The sequence below is a fragment of the Vipera ursinii genome, assembly GCF_947247035.1.
Source record: "Vipera ursinii genome assembly, chromosome: 2".
Lineage (NCBI taxonomy): Eukaryota > Metazoa > Chordata > Lepidosauria > Squamata > Viperidae > Vipera > Vipera ursinii.
Window position 1 is genome coordinate 217,294,819 of NC_139513.1, and position 16,119 is coordinate 217,310,937.

Here is a 16,119-nt window from a genome sequence, read left to right on the forward strand (position 1 = left end):
AATCTGGGTCAGTCACCCGGGACCAGAGTTTTTCTCTTCAGAACTTTCGGATTTGTGCTGGAGCCCATTTTCAGGGAACTTCTCTCTAGCAGATGGGCTCCAGCACGAGTCAGGAAGCTTGGAAGACAAAACCGTTGGTCTGGGGTGACCGACTCAGATTGGATCCTGCAACATTATTCTGGGATTACACACCTTCATTCGTGGTTATTCAGTGAATCTGATTTCCACTGACTTTTCTTGTCAGAAGATCACAAAGGGTGATCCCGTGACCCCAGGACACTGCAATTGTCACAAATATGAGTCAGTTGCCAAGTGTCTGAATTTTGATCACTTGTCCATGGAGATGCTCTAACGATTGTAAGTGTGAAAAATGGTCATAGCTCACTTTTTTCCAGTGCCATTGTCATTTTGAATGGTCACTAAATGAACTGTCGTAAGTCAAGGACTACCTGCAGCTTGAAAAATTTGCCAAAACATTTCTCTTGTACATCTTTACTGCATAGCAAGAGCTATAATATACAAACACTTTTAGGATTTCAATGTTTCATTCTGAAATTAGTACAATTCCTGGCCCTAATTGAAAACAAATGTTTAAAATAGAGGAATTAACAAAACACTGTCCTTATGATAAATCCATTTTTGAAGATTATTCACTTTTGCTATTTTTTGCTAGATTTTTCAGAATAGCTTACTTCTATATCAGGGAAAGTAACGAACAACATTTATTGGCTATTGTCTGAGATACGGATTATGCCATAATTGTATTCCATTTGAATATCCTGGTTACTTATGCTTAAGCATAAATGTGGTGGCTGGAAACTGATCACCCTTATTTAAGTATGCAAGTATGCAAGAAATATTTAGGATGCATTTGTGTATATAGTTACCTGAAAATAAGTCTCACTGGTCTTCTGAATAGATACGCATAAGCCTATATTGTTAAAATCCCGCAATACTGTGCACTAAATTGAAAAGCACCCACTTTAGCCAAATTGTGAATTGGCATTTTTGAAATTATCTTCAGATACAAACGTACAAACCCGAATGCTCAAATGAAGGTAGAATAATCAAATTATTATCTATAATTGCATATTATATTTAAAAAGAACATAGTGATTGCAAAACAATAACATCCTGTGTTTAAATAATCACTGTGTTTGGAGGTAATGTAAAATTATGGTTTAATGTTTCAGAAATAAGCATCTCTCTAAGCTTGCATGCTTTGCTGTAATGCATGTACCATGGTAGAGATTGGAGACTTCTGTTTTAGATTATCTGCAGCTTAGTTTGTAGCCTGAGCTCTAAGATGGTTCAATTTGGACAATCTGGTCAACTATGTTTTAGCCACAAGTGCCCTTGACTTACTTTTAAGTTACCTTGTCACCCAAATAGAGTGCAGAGTTTCTTCCAACCAGAATAATTCAGAAAAAGCTTAAAATAGAACACTGGTTCTCCTTCTAGCTTATTCTGGCAAGAATAAGCCATTGTGTGATATTTGGGATGACACGGAAATTTATAAATAAGCTACGTTTGCAAGCCTGAATTCAGAAAATGAACTTCTGGCACATTCACATCTGAAGTACAATTACATAAGCAGGCATCATCTGAATGCAATCTATGTGCTTTACTGAAAAGAAGACGACTTTATTAGATACAGTTTAGGGTTATGTTTGAATTGACAGGGACTAGATGCATTCAATATCTTTTTTTAAAAAAGAGCAGTAATATATTGTTCAAACGTCTGCCACTCGAGAATGGAGATTTCTGAGGTTTCTCACTCAATGACTCCGATTCCTGTTTACATGAAAGCTATGTATAAAACAGGAACACTACCAAGGAAGGAATTAGTGGAGGAGCTGATCTTGACTGATCTAAACAAATATGAGTGTGGGCAGACTTGATTAGTATATTTTTTTTAATTCTAAAAGAGTTCATGCTTCCCAGGCAGAATCAGTTTATAATCGGTGGGTCGTCCTGGACTGACATCTTCTGCCCAGGAGAGCCTTCGAACTCTCCATCCTCTCGCAACCAATGGAGCAGGAGGCTGTTCACTGTCCCGCATGCCTGTCATCTCACAGGCAAACTAGTTTTCATTGGGCTGCCGTGAAAACTAGGCAGAAACTTCAACCAACCCAGACAACTGTGTCTTAGACAGTTACGGGTGCTAGTTGATTTGCTTACGGATTACCAGTTTGTTTCCAGACACAATTCAAAGTGTTGGCTGTAACGTTACTGTCCTACATGGCTTAGGACAGTGATAGCGAACCTTATATAGAGACCAGGTGCCCAAACTGCAACCCAAAACCCACTTATGTATCGTTGGGTGCCGGGTTGGTGGGGGCCTTGGGTGGGTGTGGCCAATTGGATGGGCATGGCCCATTGGGTGGGCATGGCTGCGGTGGTATTGGCAGACTGGGTGGGACTAAAAAGTTCAATCAATCCATTCCAACTTTGTGAGATATTTTTTTCCCCGCGAGAAGTTGAAATTGATTGATTGATTGAATGGGTTTTTTTTTGCACATGGCGGCAGAGGCCTAAAGCGAAAAGGTTTTATAAAACCCAACTGAAGGCCTAGGACTGGGGTGACGGCGCACGTGCCCACAGATAGGGCTCTGGGTGCCACCTGTGGCACACGTGCCATAGGTTCACCACCACGAGCTTAGGATTTGAATATATGCATGGTTTCTGCCCACTGTTAAGTTTTGGAAGAGAAGGAGGTCTCCTGATCTCTTCCTGAGGACTATCATCTGCAGAATAGTTCCTGTTCTCTAGAATGGAAGTTCAGATTCTACTTGGATTTTTGAGTTTTCAAAAAGCAATTTAACCTTAGCTTCTCCAGCCTGCATTCAGGGTCAGAGATCTCCTCTTTACCCCCTTTCTAGAAAGAGGAGTGTTGCATGGGACAACATCAATTAGCAATGCTGAGGGTATTTTGCTATATATTTTGTTTTTAACTACTTTATTGGACCACTTAGAGTCATCTGTAATTGGAATAGCAGATAGGTCCAATAAATAAATAAAGACATGAGCATACATTCTTAGATCGGGGATCGCCAGAAAATATCAGGATTGTAATTTTGACATGAAAACTACACACACTGGAAAAACATCCTGAAGGAGGAAATGGTAAACCACTTCACTACGATTGCCAAAAAGATTACTATCAGGAGTCAAGTTTGGAAACTTTATTTACTTATAAGAATTATTGGTGAATTCTGTTTGCCCCAGCGTCATAGTTTGTTGAAGAGCCTTCTTGTTGCTCTTTTTTGAGTCCTGCAGCATGGTCTACTATTAGAAGTGGATAGAAGTGTTTGATTTGTGGCTCCTGGGTAAGAAGTAGAGCAGCGTTTGCTACAAGTTAGGAAGCCTTTTTTTGTTGTTGTTTGTTTTAAAGAAAATATTTCTGATCAGTTTATTATTTAGAAAGACAAATTAAGAGAAGGAGCAATGCTCTGGACTTTTCATGTTGGTGAAGTTGTATGATCATGCCAAGATTCCAGTTCACCGGATGAAAGGAGATTAAAAAATCAAGTACATAGCTCACTAACATATCTCCAAAATATAATATAGAGGGATAGGTCCCACTTCTTCAGAAAGCAGACTTTTGACCTGTTGGGGAAGCATGTTGATGTGTATTTAACCATGACATTTTACTAAGACTGATATAGCTTGGGTTTTATTGTGTATTTGTTCTTTTATATATTCCACATCTGATTTTTTTTATTTTTTTAGTAGAACTGAAACTGAAGCCAGTGGAATGTACATTTAGAATAAGGGTACAAGTTTCACCATAAAGATCAGATGGCAGGTTTATTCTTAATAACATTTGCCTTTTGTTTTTATCCTAATTCTACAATTATATCTCTCAGTTTTGGATGAGCTGAGCTTATTTATTTATTTATTTGTTTATTTGGATTTATATACCGCCCCTCTCCAAAGGGACTCGGGGCGGTGTACAGGGCAATTAAAACACTATAAACAACACATAATGTATAAAAATTAAAATGAAATTAAATCAAATAGCCCTAAACAATAAACACATTCTAAAATTTAAAATTTTTAAAATTTAAGATCTAAAATCCCAGTCCCTCAGTCCAGACCGGCAAGTTCAAATAGCCAAGTCTTCAGGTCGCGGCGAAACGAGCGAAGGTCGGGAGCCATCCAGAGCTCAACCGGAAGCTGATTCCAGAGGGCAGGCGCGCCCACAGAGAACGCCCTCCCTGTAGGGGCCGCCAGTCGACATTCCCTGACTGACGGCACCCTGAGGAGGCCCTCTCTGTGGGAGCGCACAGGGCAATGGGAAGTTAACGCTGGCAAAAGGTGCTCCCGTAAATAACCCAGACCCATGCCATTTAGGGCTTTATAGGTCATCACCAGCACCTTGAATCAGATGGAAACTAATAAACATGTTAGAGGGGGTACTTTATTAGTAACCTTTCAAGTCTTTAATCAGTTGGCAGTTGTCTACATGTAAAATTATAATTCTTTTTTTCATTGTGTGAAAACTTAGATAGGTGCTTTCCCATACACTTTAGATTCCAATATATCCCTTCTGCTCACAGATGTACATTTTTCTCTTAAACAATGCCATGTGTGCTTGTGTATTATAAATTCTTAGGGTCTGAATAATGTTGCTTAAAAGGTGAAGGAAAAGACTAGTATCCTGATAAGTGGATTTGGTTTCTACATAGTGCTTTTAAAAAATGCCATTTCTTTTTTCCATATGAAATGTTCAAAACTCCAAGATTATATTCTGTAACTCCTACGTGGAAAAGGAAGCTTGTACTGAGTCAGTGTTGGAGGAACAAGCCAATACTTTATTTTTAAGATACCTGTTAGAATGGCTGTGCGTGAGCAGGGTGGATTTGCGAGCAGGAAGCTGAGTTAATTTGTTTCAACAAAAACAGGCAATATGGTACTTTGATGACATCTTAAAATCTAATCATATCATTTTAACATTATTTAGGTGTCTGAATTCGTTACACTACACCCTTGGGCCCTCCAAAAGCTCCCCAATTCAGGTAGTCATTGACTTACAACCATTCATATAGTGACTATTCAAAGTTACAATGGCACTAAAAAAAAGTGACTTATGACCATTTTTCACACTTAATGACCATTGTAGCTTCCCCATGGTCATGTAACCCAAATTCCGATCCTTGGCAACTGGCATGTATTTAGTTTTTGTGCCCTTCTGACAAGCAAAGTCAGTGGGGAAGCCAGATGCATTTAACAACTGTGTTACTAAGTTGACAACTGCAGGGATTCACTTAACAACTGTGGCAAGAAAGTTCGCAAAATGGGGGCAAAACTCAGAACAGTCTTGCTTTGCAACAGAAATTTTGGGCTCAGCTGTGGCCATCGTTCAAGGAATACCTTGTATGTGAGCTGAACTGTTACTTTTGCATCCTGTGTCTTTTCCAAGAGATCAGTATTGACCATGCAGTGGTAAGAAGGCGATTTTTCCTTACCCTTTTTTCTAGCAAGCTTTAAAAATTAGAACTGCACCATGGAAGTAAGCTGTTCTCTCAGATTTGTGGTAATGTCTACAAGGCAAAGTTATCAACCATGAGTCACATAGCTTAGCAGTGTAAAGCTCTATAAAACACCATTAGGTTAGAGGTCAGTTTATCTGGGTAAAGTTAAATCATACTGTAGCCTTCAAGGCTTCAGAATGATTATTAGATGCAGTAACTCTTGTGTTGAATATTAATTCAGTTTAAAAAGAGAATAATTATCAAAGCAAGTTAAAACAGATGTAGAAGGCTTACCACATATTAACTTGGTTAGCAGCTGGCTTGCAGGCAGAGTTGTGGAAAAATGAAGGAATATGGTAAGTGACCGAGGTAAGTGCAGTTACTACTTATGTTCTCAAATATTCTGCATAAGCAGTTTGGGGAAAAAAGAATTATATTGGTGTATGCCTGTAGAAAATAATATGCAAAAAAAAACCCCAAATGAAGCTCCACTATGATGAATATTTGCTATATTTTATCCTTTTAAAAGCAATGAGCAGAAGGTTGTACATCTATAAATTATACACCAAACTGTTTATTTATTATAGTTATCATCGGCTTATTTTTTTCATTCAATTAAACCCTCAAGCAGACATAAAATCCTCAGTTGTATGAGCTTTGGTAGAGGTTTAAATTTTAGTAAAATCAGGTTTACACATTTTCTTAAATTTAAGCAAAAGCTAATAAAACAGAAACATAGCCACCCAGAGTTGCTTCGATAGTGAGATGGGTGGCATATAGATTTAATCAATACTTAATAAATAATCTTACATTGCTTCTTTATATAAAAAAATGCTTCCGTTCACCAAAGAAGGAATGAGGGTCAGTGTGAAGTCTCTTTTTCTTGTATCAATCTGAGATATATTCTAATGATAGCCAGTGTAGTATAGTGATTAAGGTACAGATTAGAAACAAGGAGACTGAGTTCTAGTTCCGCCTTAGGCACAAAGCCACTTTGGTCCTGTCGCTTTATCTAAGCCCTAGAAAGGAGGCAATGGCAAAAAGGTATACTTCTAAAATCTTCCCAAGAAAACTGCAGGGAGTTGTCTCTAGGCAGTTGCCAGATGTCAACACTGATTCAAGGCACATACAACTTCCAATGGGAAAGATCTCCATCTGAAATAATAGATAACTGTTGCCAATCAGAATACACAGTCCTGGGTGACTTGGTCAAATGATCTAAGAATAACTATTCTGAAATCTGATTTGCCAGGAACAGAAATTTTATAATAATTTATCATGCAATTCCTAACAAGTTTTACACTCAGGTAGGATTGTTCTCCCGAATCAAGTTATAATAATTTTATACATTCCTTGATAACTCAGGGGTTAAAGACATTGAGCTTATCAGATGGAAAGCTCACAACCTGGATTTGAGACCAAGCACCGCATGATGGGGTGAGCTCCTGTTACTTGCCTTGGTTCCTGCCCATCTAGAATTTGGAAGCATGCAAATGCGACTAGATAAATAGGTACCACTTTGGTGGGAAGGTAACAGCATCCCATTCCATTCCATATAGTCATGTTGGCCACCTGACCACAAAAATCTCTTCAGACAATGCTGGCTCCATTGCCTAAGAAAGAGAGATAAGAGTTGGACAAGACTGGACAGGAGAAACCTTTGCCTTTTTCTTTAGCATGGATTTGGAAAAGTTGCAAAGTAAGAGAGAGGTTGGGTGACCTTTTCCAAAATGGAAGCTTAAAAGGCTTTTGTATATAGAAGTCCAGAGTATTCAGGCTACGAATACCAGGTGAATGCCAACAGTAGACAGAGCTATTGCTATCATGCTCTCTTGGGGGATTTATACTGTAACACAAGGCCTTATAAAATAGTGTACTTTTTCCTGGCACATCAAAACTTCTAAGAAAAGGTTGGCACTGCCCCCACCCTCCAATCCACTCCAAAAGCCCAACTTTATCTTGGATCTTCATCCAAGCAACAAAAAACAAAGACAACACAGCACTGTGTATGCACACCCCAATGCTCTGCTGTGCCGCCCATACTGCCATACAAAAATCTCTGTGGAGAAAAAGATCTTAATTACAGTACACTGTAATAATCCTTTGTTTTCCCCTTTCTGCATCTTTTTGAGAATATCTTTGGTAGAATATTCGATGAAAGTAGAGACTTGGTTTTTAAGGCTGAAGACTGTTGAAAAACTGAAAAAATACAGCAATGTACATGCATGAATGGAAATATTCCTGATATATACTGAAAACAGTGTTGCTAATTATAAAAGGCCTAGGTAGGGTTGGGCTGAATTCAATCTTGCATGGCCTTTAATAATTTTTTTTCTTAATATTCTTGCAATCCATTGATGTGCATTAAATTTATGAGGTAAATCTGCCTGCTCAGGTATTTTTTAACTGCTAAAGCATAAAGTCTAATTATTGGGGCAAAACCTGTTATTGAAATCCATACTTAAACCAAAAATATGAGTGTTTCCTTTTTTTCTTACCTGTGCCATTTTTTAACAATATTATTCAGCTATTGGGATCCTAGCGGGAGATAAATTATAATTTTATTTTAAAATAATTTCATGTTTAGAATTTTAAAAAAGAGACTTACTGTAATTAACATCACATCCCCCAAAATGTAATCAGTCAAAAACTATTTTGATACACTGAATCTGAAGTTTTAACTTTTATTTTCAATAAGAAAAGAGTATTTAATGATAACATTGTTTGAGGCTAGCCTTGAATATCAGTGAATTAGTATAAATAAATAATTTTATTTTTTGACAATGTCTGTCTGGAATCTGAGTTTTATATTGCAGATGTTAAGCCAGATAACACTCTATTTCTTACCTTTAGAGACAAAGTTTATGCTGCTATAAATAGCAATAATAGTAGTTTGTTATAACTGTTTAGCTTGTATCTTAAATTTGGCTTTCTTCTTTTTTTAACAGCTAATTGAGTATTTTATTCTATCCTGGTCAGCGACCCAAATAAACTTTAAAATGAAACTGATTAATTTTAAGGTTGAACTAATGACATGAGAATAACCCAGCAACTGTTGTTTTTTTCTGGAGAAAACCGGCCAAGGAAAAAAAAAGAGAAAAACTAAAAATTTGGGCCCAGAGTTTAAAATGAAAAGGTATCCTAATAGATAACCCACTCCAATTATAAAGTAAACAAAATTTTAAAAAATATCAATACAGGTTTGTGATACTGTTTTTATAAAATAAAGGGAGTTGGATACCAAGTTTATTTTTTATTTGCTGCCCTTTGTAAAGATTGGTATATAGGAATAGATTTACAAACAAAAAAGATATACCTGTAAGGCTGTTTTGATATGATTAGCACATTGAACCTGAATTTATAATATAAGCAAAATAGACCGAAAGGTGCTTTTTCAAAAGGCAACTGGACTTTCTTTTTCCTTGAAGAATCCATCCAAGAAGCTTCTTCAGTTCTGACTGAAGTATATTATGCAAACTCTTTATTTGGATGTGTTCTAAGGAAATTTGAATCCCCTTAAAGCCTTCATTGGAATGTGTTAAACGTGAAGTCCAGTGCAGAAATACGTGTGAAAGGATCATTTTGTAACTCATGTGATCTCTAAACATTTATGCTTACATGATATGGTGAGGTTTTTTTCAGACTATTTGAATAGACACGAGCTTTTCTTGAATTTTTTTTTCCTTTTATAAATTCTTGGAAGTTAGAAACTAGTTATTTATTTTATCTTGTCACTGGTTCAGGCTTTAGATAATTATGAAGCCTAGGTCTATATAGATTCCCCTGCTAAGGGACTTCAGAGAATCCCTTTTGCCATCTATCCGGCATCCATTGATTTAGTGCTTTTCCTTGATGTCTAAGGTGGGGCGTGGGGAGGTCATTTTTCCTTCCAGCAGTAATCTTTCAGTGAGATTCTAGTTCTGTCTTGTGTAATAATAAGAAATAACAGTGATGTGTGAATGTCTCTTATTAGAAGGACTGTCATTAACACTTACTGTCACTCTCAAAGTAGACTGAGTAGTGCATCTCCAAGAGTAGTAGAAAACAAAACACTTGTATTCTGAATACATTGAAAGCTTGTGTGCTTATACTTACAGAGTAATCAAAATTATTTTGCATTGTAAGGTTTTAAGTCAACAGTATTTGCCCTATATACTTCTGAAGGGTCAGTGGGCCTGAACAATTACATTTTTGGTATACAGTAAATAATTGCTAAATCCTAAAAGTACAGGGTTCTTTTAATTTTTATTTGAAAAAAAATGTATAGAACCTCTACATGTTGTAGAAAAGATGGGAGTATATGTGTGCGAAAGGGAGAATGCATAAAGTGAGAATCTGAACAGGGGATTGTGATGTCAATTTTTGTCCCCCCAATGCATTGGCAAACATGCTCACACATTTTTAATACTTATTTTGGACTACTATGTTATTCAAACACATTTTCTTCCTTGTCTTAGGCTCCATGTACAGTGAAAACATTTTCTCCATCTTTTTTGGACCTGGATTTCTAATATGTATAGTTATCATGGCAGATAAAGAGGTAGAATGCTTCAGAGCACTATGAATTTTACAGCACAATGACATTCATAGCATTATGAATTTTTATTAGTACTCTTTGTTACATTGTGCACAGTAGACTTGGTAAAGCTCACCCTAAGTCTGAGGATCCCTTCCCAAGTTTGGCATGATATACAATGTCCACCTTTGTTTCATGGTCCTTCTCCTTGTCATTTTGGGCCAGAAGATTAAACAAGATATTGATGGCCACAATTGGTTCCAAGTACAAAGTAAGAGTCAAGAAGCAAAAGTACATTTAGTTATTTAGCTTATGGCACTTTTCCATTTATGTTGATTGGCATTATTTTGATGGTTGTTCCGACACCTCTGTATGCTAAGCCCTTAGAAGGACTGTTTTCCTGAGAACTTCACCTAGTGATATGTTTTAAGCCAGGAGATCACAAAGATTGTCTGGCTGCCATTGTGGAAGAATTAGCCTGCTCTATGTCATTACCTGGGGGATGCCTGAGTGTAGGATTCCTATACTCTTCAGAGAGGCTTCTTCCTTGTCCCCTAGCAAAAGCAGAACTGTACAACACAATGCTAAATATGTGAGTGAAGACAGAAAGGAGTTTTGTCTGGAAAATGTTCAAATAATTTTGGCAGGAATAAGTTTGGCGTGTTTCCAGGACTCCAGTGTATTGACTACTCTGACACAAATTACATGCTAGTGATTTTGTTTAGCATAAAATGAATTCTTAAAGAAAAATGATCAATCACTAAATAGTAAATTTGCAAAAAAAGCAAATTTGCATAAAGTTATATACATACAGATAGATAGATAGATAGATAGATAGATAGATAGATAGATAGATAGATAGATAGTTAAATAGCGGGTTCTTTGGCGCAGGAATGAAGACGAGGTAACTGAGTACAGGGAAACTCATATTTTATTTCGTGCAGAATCTGTACTGGCAAATGGCTGCAACTAGCTGCAATATATAGTCTAGCCCCTAGGCGGCAGCCAATAGGTTTGAACCAACCATTGTCGCCTAGGGATAGCCAATTATAGCATTGGAGACTTGTAGTCTGGGTTGCTGGAGAGCCGTTAGCTGCTCCAGCAACCCACGTGGTATTACTAATGAGCCCAGTACATAACACCCCTCCCCTCTTAAATCAGACGATATTAACACAAATTAGCCTCAATGCAATTATCAAGACTCATTATCAAAACACACTAAATAAAGTAATAGAAAAAAACAACCCACATAGGTTACAACGTTATTAAACAACGTCTGAATGAATAGGCTTCAGAGATAGCACATTTAGATAGTTATAACATAGCACTAGTTTCTGTAGTATAGTGGTAAACAGCAATACAACAATATTATAGCTCTTTATTTTACAACGTAATCAGTGAGATATGAAGGAGGCTTGTGTGCCCTAGTGGAACGTCTCGGAGTTCCAATCACTTTGTGGTCTACCAGCTTACCCAGTGGGCTGGGTAGACTTGTGTCCCTGTGTGCTCCTGAGTCAAGGGGATTAGATGCTCTCTGGCTGGCCTCTCCAGGTTGGCCCACCCCAGTCAGACTGATCAGCAGAGTAGGCGCAGTGGTTGCTGAAGTTCGGACGGCTTGCTCCTTCAGGGGATCCATGTTGCATTCTAGGACTCCCCACTTCTCCCTCTGGTTCCACCTCAGTTATGAAGGAAAAGTCCAGAGAGTCCATTTGAGGGCTGGCTTGGCTGCAAGCTTGAGGATCTTGAGAGGGACTTATGATGCAGTCCTCACTTAGTGGCTGTTCTGGAAACTGTTTTCTGAGCTGATCAATTTGACCATAGGTCCTGGCCCAAACCCAATCACCCATGTGCAGCCCCCTCGGGGGTTTTGGTCAAGAGGCTTCTGCTGCCACTCTATCTGGATGCAACCTGTCCAGTTTAGTGATCAATCGCCTCCCCCAACGTAGTTCTGCAGGACTTTTGCCTGTAGCAGTGCAAGGCGTAGAATGCTGGCAGAGTAGAAAATCTGCCAATCTGTGATGCCAGTCACCTGTGACAATGCGCTTGAGTGATTCCTTCGTTGTCCTCACCATGCGTTCAGCTTGACCATTAGAAGACGGATGAAAAGGAGCAGACATTGCATGTCTGATGAGATTAGCTCTAAGGAAGGCCTGAAATTCAGCAGCAGTGAATTGGGCCCCATTGTCTGAAACTAAGACATCTGGTAACCCATGTGTGGCACCTGGATCGTCCTAGCAGTAGTCATGTTCGGAACTGGAATTTCAGCCATTTGGAGTGACTATCCACTACTATAAAAAAGAGTTGTCCCTGAAAGGGCCCAGCGTAGTCTATGTGAATCCTACACCAGAGAGTGTGCATTTCCTCCCACCTGTGAATTCGAGCCTGTAGCATTTCAGGCCTAGATTGCTAGCATGTATAACAACCATGCACTTGTGCCTCAATGTCCTTATCAAGGCCAGGCCACCAAAGGTAGCTTCTAGCTAAAGCTTTCATTCTGACAATGCCTGGATGGCCTTCATGTAATGACTGTAAAACCCTGTCTCTTAGGGAAGTGGGAATTATTTATTTTATTTATTTATTTTATTGCATTTATATACCGCCCTTTCCCTGAGGACTCAGGGCGGTTTACAGGGAGTTAAAAATCAACCATACAAAAGTTAAAACCCAATTTAAAAAATATTAAATCAACCCTGTACTATTAAAAACCCCAATTAAAATGAATGTCTCCTCAGCCTGGGCCCGAGAGCTCAAAGAGCCAGGTCTTCAGGCCCTGGCGGAATGATCGGAGGTCGGGAGCAGTCCTAAGCTCCACCGGCAGCTGGTTCCAGAGGGCAGGTGCCCCCACTGAGAAGGCCCTATCCCTGGGTGTCACCCGCCGGCAATCTCTTACCGGCGGGACCCTGAGCAGACCCTCCCTGTGGGAGCGCACTGGGCGAAGGGCATTTGATGCCGGCAGCAGGTGTTCCCTCAAATACCCCGGACCCAGGCCATGTAGGGCTTTATAGGTGATAACCAGCACCTTGAATTTCACCCGGAGGGCAACCGGAAGCCAATGCAGCTCGCGGAGTAGAGGTGTTACATGGGAGTATCGGGAGACCCCCATTACAACTTGCGCGGCCGCATTCTGCACCAGTTGAAGCCTCTGAGTGGTCTTCAAGGGCAGCCCCATGTAGAGAGCATTACAGTAGTCCAAACTGTTTCCCCATAAAATGCACCCCTTGTGGGCAGATAACTCATGCCTTCTGACAAAATAGTTTTGAAATTCCGAACCTGGGCTGTTATCCAACCAGCCCATGTATAACCATGACCACAGGTCGGCTCCCAGCCGCCCGGTGCGCGCGCACCTCTTCCAACGGGCAGTGGTGCGCGCGCACCTCTCCAAATGGAGAGTGGCACCGCCCGTTTGGAGAGGTGCACGCGCACCTCCCCGAATGGGCGGAGGTGCGCGCGCACCTCCCCAAACCTTTGGAGAGGTGCGCGCGTACCTCCGCGCGAATGGGCAGCGGTGCCGCTCTTTGAGGAAGCTGCCGCGGCCCGTCTGTGAAGCTGCCGAAAGCGGCAGCTTAGCAGACGGGCCGCGGCAGCTTCCGCAAAGAGCGGCGCCCCTGCCCATTCCGAGAGGTGCGCGTGCACCTCTCCGAACGACCGGAGGTGCGCGCGCACCTCCCCAAACCTTTGGGGAGGTGTGCGCGTACCTCCGCGCGAACGGGCAGCGGTGCCGCTCTTTCAGGAAGCTGCCGGTCGTTCGGAGAGGTGCGCGCGCACCTCTCGGAATGGGCAGGGGCGCCGCTCTTTGAGGAAGCTGCCACGGCCCGTCTGCAAAGCTGCCGAAAGCGGCAGCTTTGCAGACGGGCCGTCGCCATCGGGCAACCGGGAACCGGTTCCATCTCATTTTTAAAAAAATGGCAGCCGCGTGCGTCCGCGCATGCGGAAAAAACCTTTTTGCGCATGCGCGTGCATGGACACACGCACGCGGCTCCCTCTTTTTTTAATTTATGATGGAACCGGTTCCCAGTGGCTCTTTTTCTTTTTTAGGTTGCCGACCCCTGACCATGACAATACTAAGTATTTTATCTGTGGCAGTTTCAGCAGCAATGTCCCCCACATGGAGGGGAAATTCAGGTATGTCCTGTATAGACAGTATTCTAGCAGCTGGAGCCGGATCTGGTTCCATTACTGGCAGTGGTAGTCTGCTGAGTCCATCAGCATGGCCCATTTCTTTGCCCGGTTTGTGAATCAATTTAAAAGTGTATGCAGATAGAAAAATAGAATATCTCAGCATTCTTGGAGAAAGTATGTGGGGGGTTTGTCTGTCTGTTGTGAAAAGTCCCAACAGAGGTTTGTGTTCTGTAAAGACCATGAAGTCCCTGCCATATAAATAGTCAAGGAATTTTTTTATTCCAGCAACGATGGCTAGGGCCTCTTTGTCAATCTGAGCATAGTTGCGCTCAGCAGAGGACAATGTCCTTGATTAGAATGCTATAGGAACCTGTGTTCCATTTTTTTCTATGTGGCTTAAAACTGCCCCCACCCCATATGGAGATACATCACATGCAAGACATACTGGTTTAGACTCTTTGTAGCGAGTTACAGTGGACTTTTCTGACAATAGTGCTTTTAAGTTCTGGAAAAATTTTTCATGTAAGTTAGTCCATTTCCATGGAGCTTTCTTATCTAGAAGCCTGTGGAGGGGCTCTGCTAGTGCGGCCTTATGAAGTAGAAATGTGTGGTAGACGTATAGGAGGCCCAAGAATGCTTGTAGCTCTTCTTTGGATTTGGGCCTAGGAGCCATTTTAATGGCCTTCACATTAGAATCAGCAGGGTGAATGCCGTTAGCACAGACACGTCAAACACAAGGCCTGGGGGCCGGATGCGGCCCGCGAAGTGGTTTCATGTGGCCCGCGAAGCCATCCTGGAAACAGTGAGGGAACAGCCCCCACTGCCTTGGCCCTGGCCCAGAGACCCTCCTTCTGCCAGAGACCCTCAGATCTGTCCCACTCCTGCCCAGGCCCCCATAGGCACCCTTGATGCGAACGATGTAGAGCTGGCCACGCCCACCCAGTAGGCCATATGCACTCTAGCCACGCCCACCCAGTAGGCCACGTCCACCCTGGCCACACCCACCTGGCCCCTTGAGGGCAACCGCAATGTTGATGCGACCCTCAATGAAATTGAGTTTGACACCCCTGCGGTTAGCATCAATTCCGAAACCCAGGAATTTTGTTGAAGGAACCCCAATACTACACTTGCTTTTTTTAAATTTGAGTCCTGCTTTGCGAAACCTCTACAAAACAGCTCTGAGCCTACTGGCTAACACTTCTGGGGATTCCCCTGCAATAAGAACAACATCAAAATAAGGGCAGACGCCCTGAATACCCTTAAGTGTATGCTCCATGATTTCCTGGAAAATGCCCAGTGCAACACTGACTCCAAACTGTAAGCGTTTGACTTTGAAAGCCCCCCTGTGAGTCACAATCGTCTGAGCCGCAGCTGTGGCCTCATCAACCGGCAATTGCTGATAGGCCTGTGCTAAATCAAGTTTAGCAAAAATAGTACCCTCTTGCAAGGAGGCTAAAATGTGGTTGACCGCTGGGACCGGGTAAGCATGTTGCTTGAGGGCTTTATTTAGTGTGCATTTATAGTCAGTGCAAATGCGAATTTCCCCATTGGCTTTAAGTGGAGTGACTATAGGAGTTTCCCACTCCCCACCATCAACAGGCTGTAACACGCCCTGTTCTACAAGCTTATCGATTTCTGAATCAATTTTATGTTTTAAGGCAAAGGGGACCCTGCAAGGCTTAACCCTGATTGGAACTACGTTGGGATCTAGCTTAAATGAGATAGGTGGGCCTGTGTATGTTCCTAGGGCTGAATCAAAAACATCTGCATAGTCCTCACATACTGATGCGAGGTTTGCAGTTTGTGTCCGGTTTATGCCAGTAATCTGAATACCTAAGGCATCAAACCAATCGAGTCCAATGAGACTCGTTCTCTGGCCCCCAACTACAATGACATCCAGGTGCCCAAAAAAACCCTTAAATTTTACTGTCAAGTGGCTTCTCTCTTAACTTTGAGTATTTTGAAAGTCAGTTAGGATTATATCTGAAGGCCTTAGTTTGGCCCAAC

General features: G+C 41.2%; 1 protein-coding gene across 1 annotated transcript in view; it reads left to right on the plus strand.

The window, feature by feature from the left end:
* The window catches only part of BNC2 (basonuclin zinc finger protein 2), a gene marked incomplete at its 5' end in the record, with an annotated part of 300,006 nt that overhangs the window by 171,495 nt on the left and 112,392 nt on the right, over nucleotides 1-16,119 (plus strand). The window lies entirely within an intron of this gene.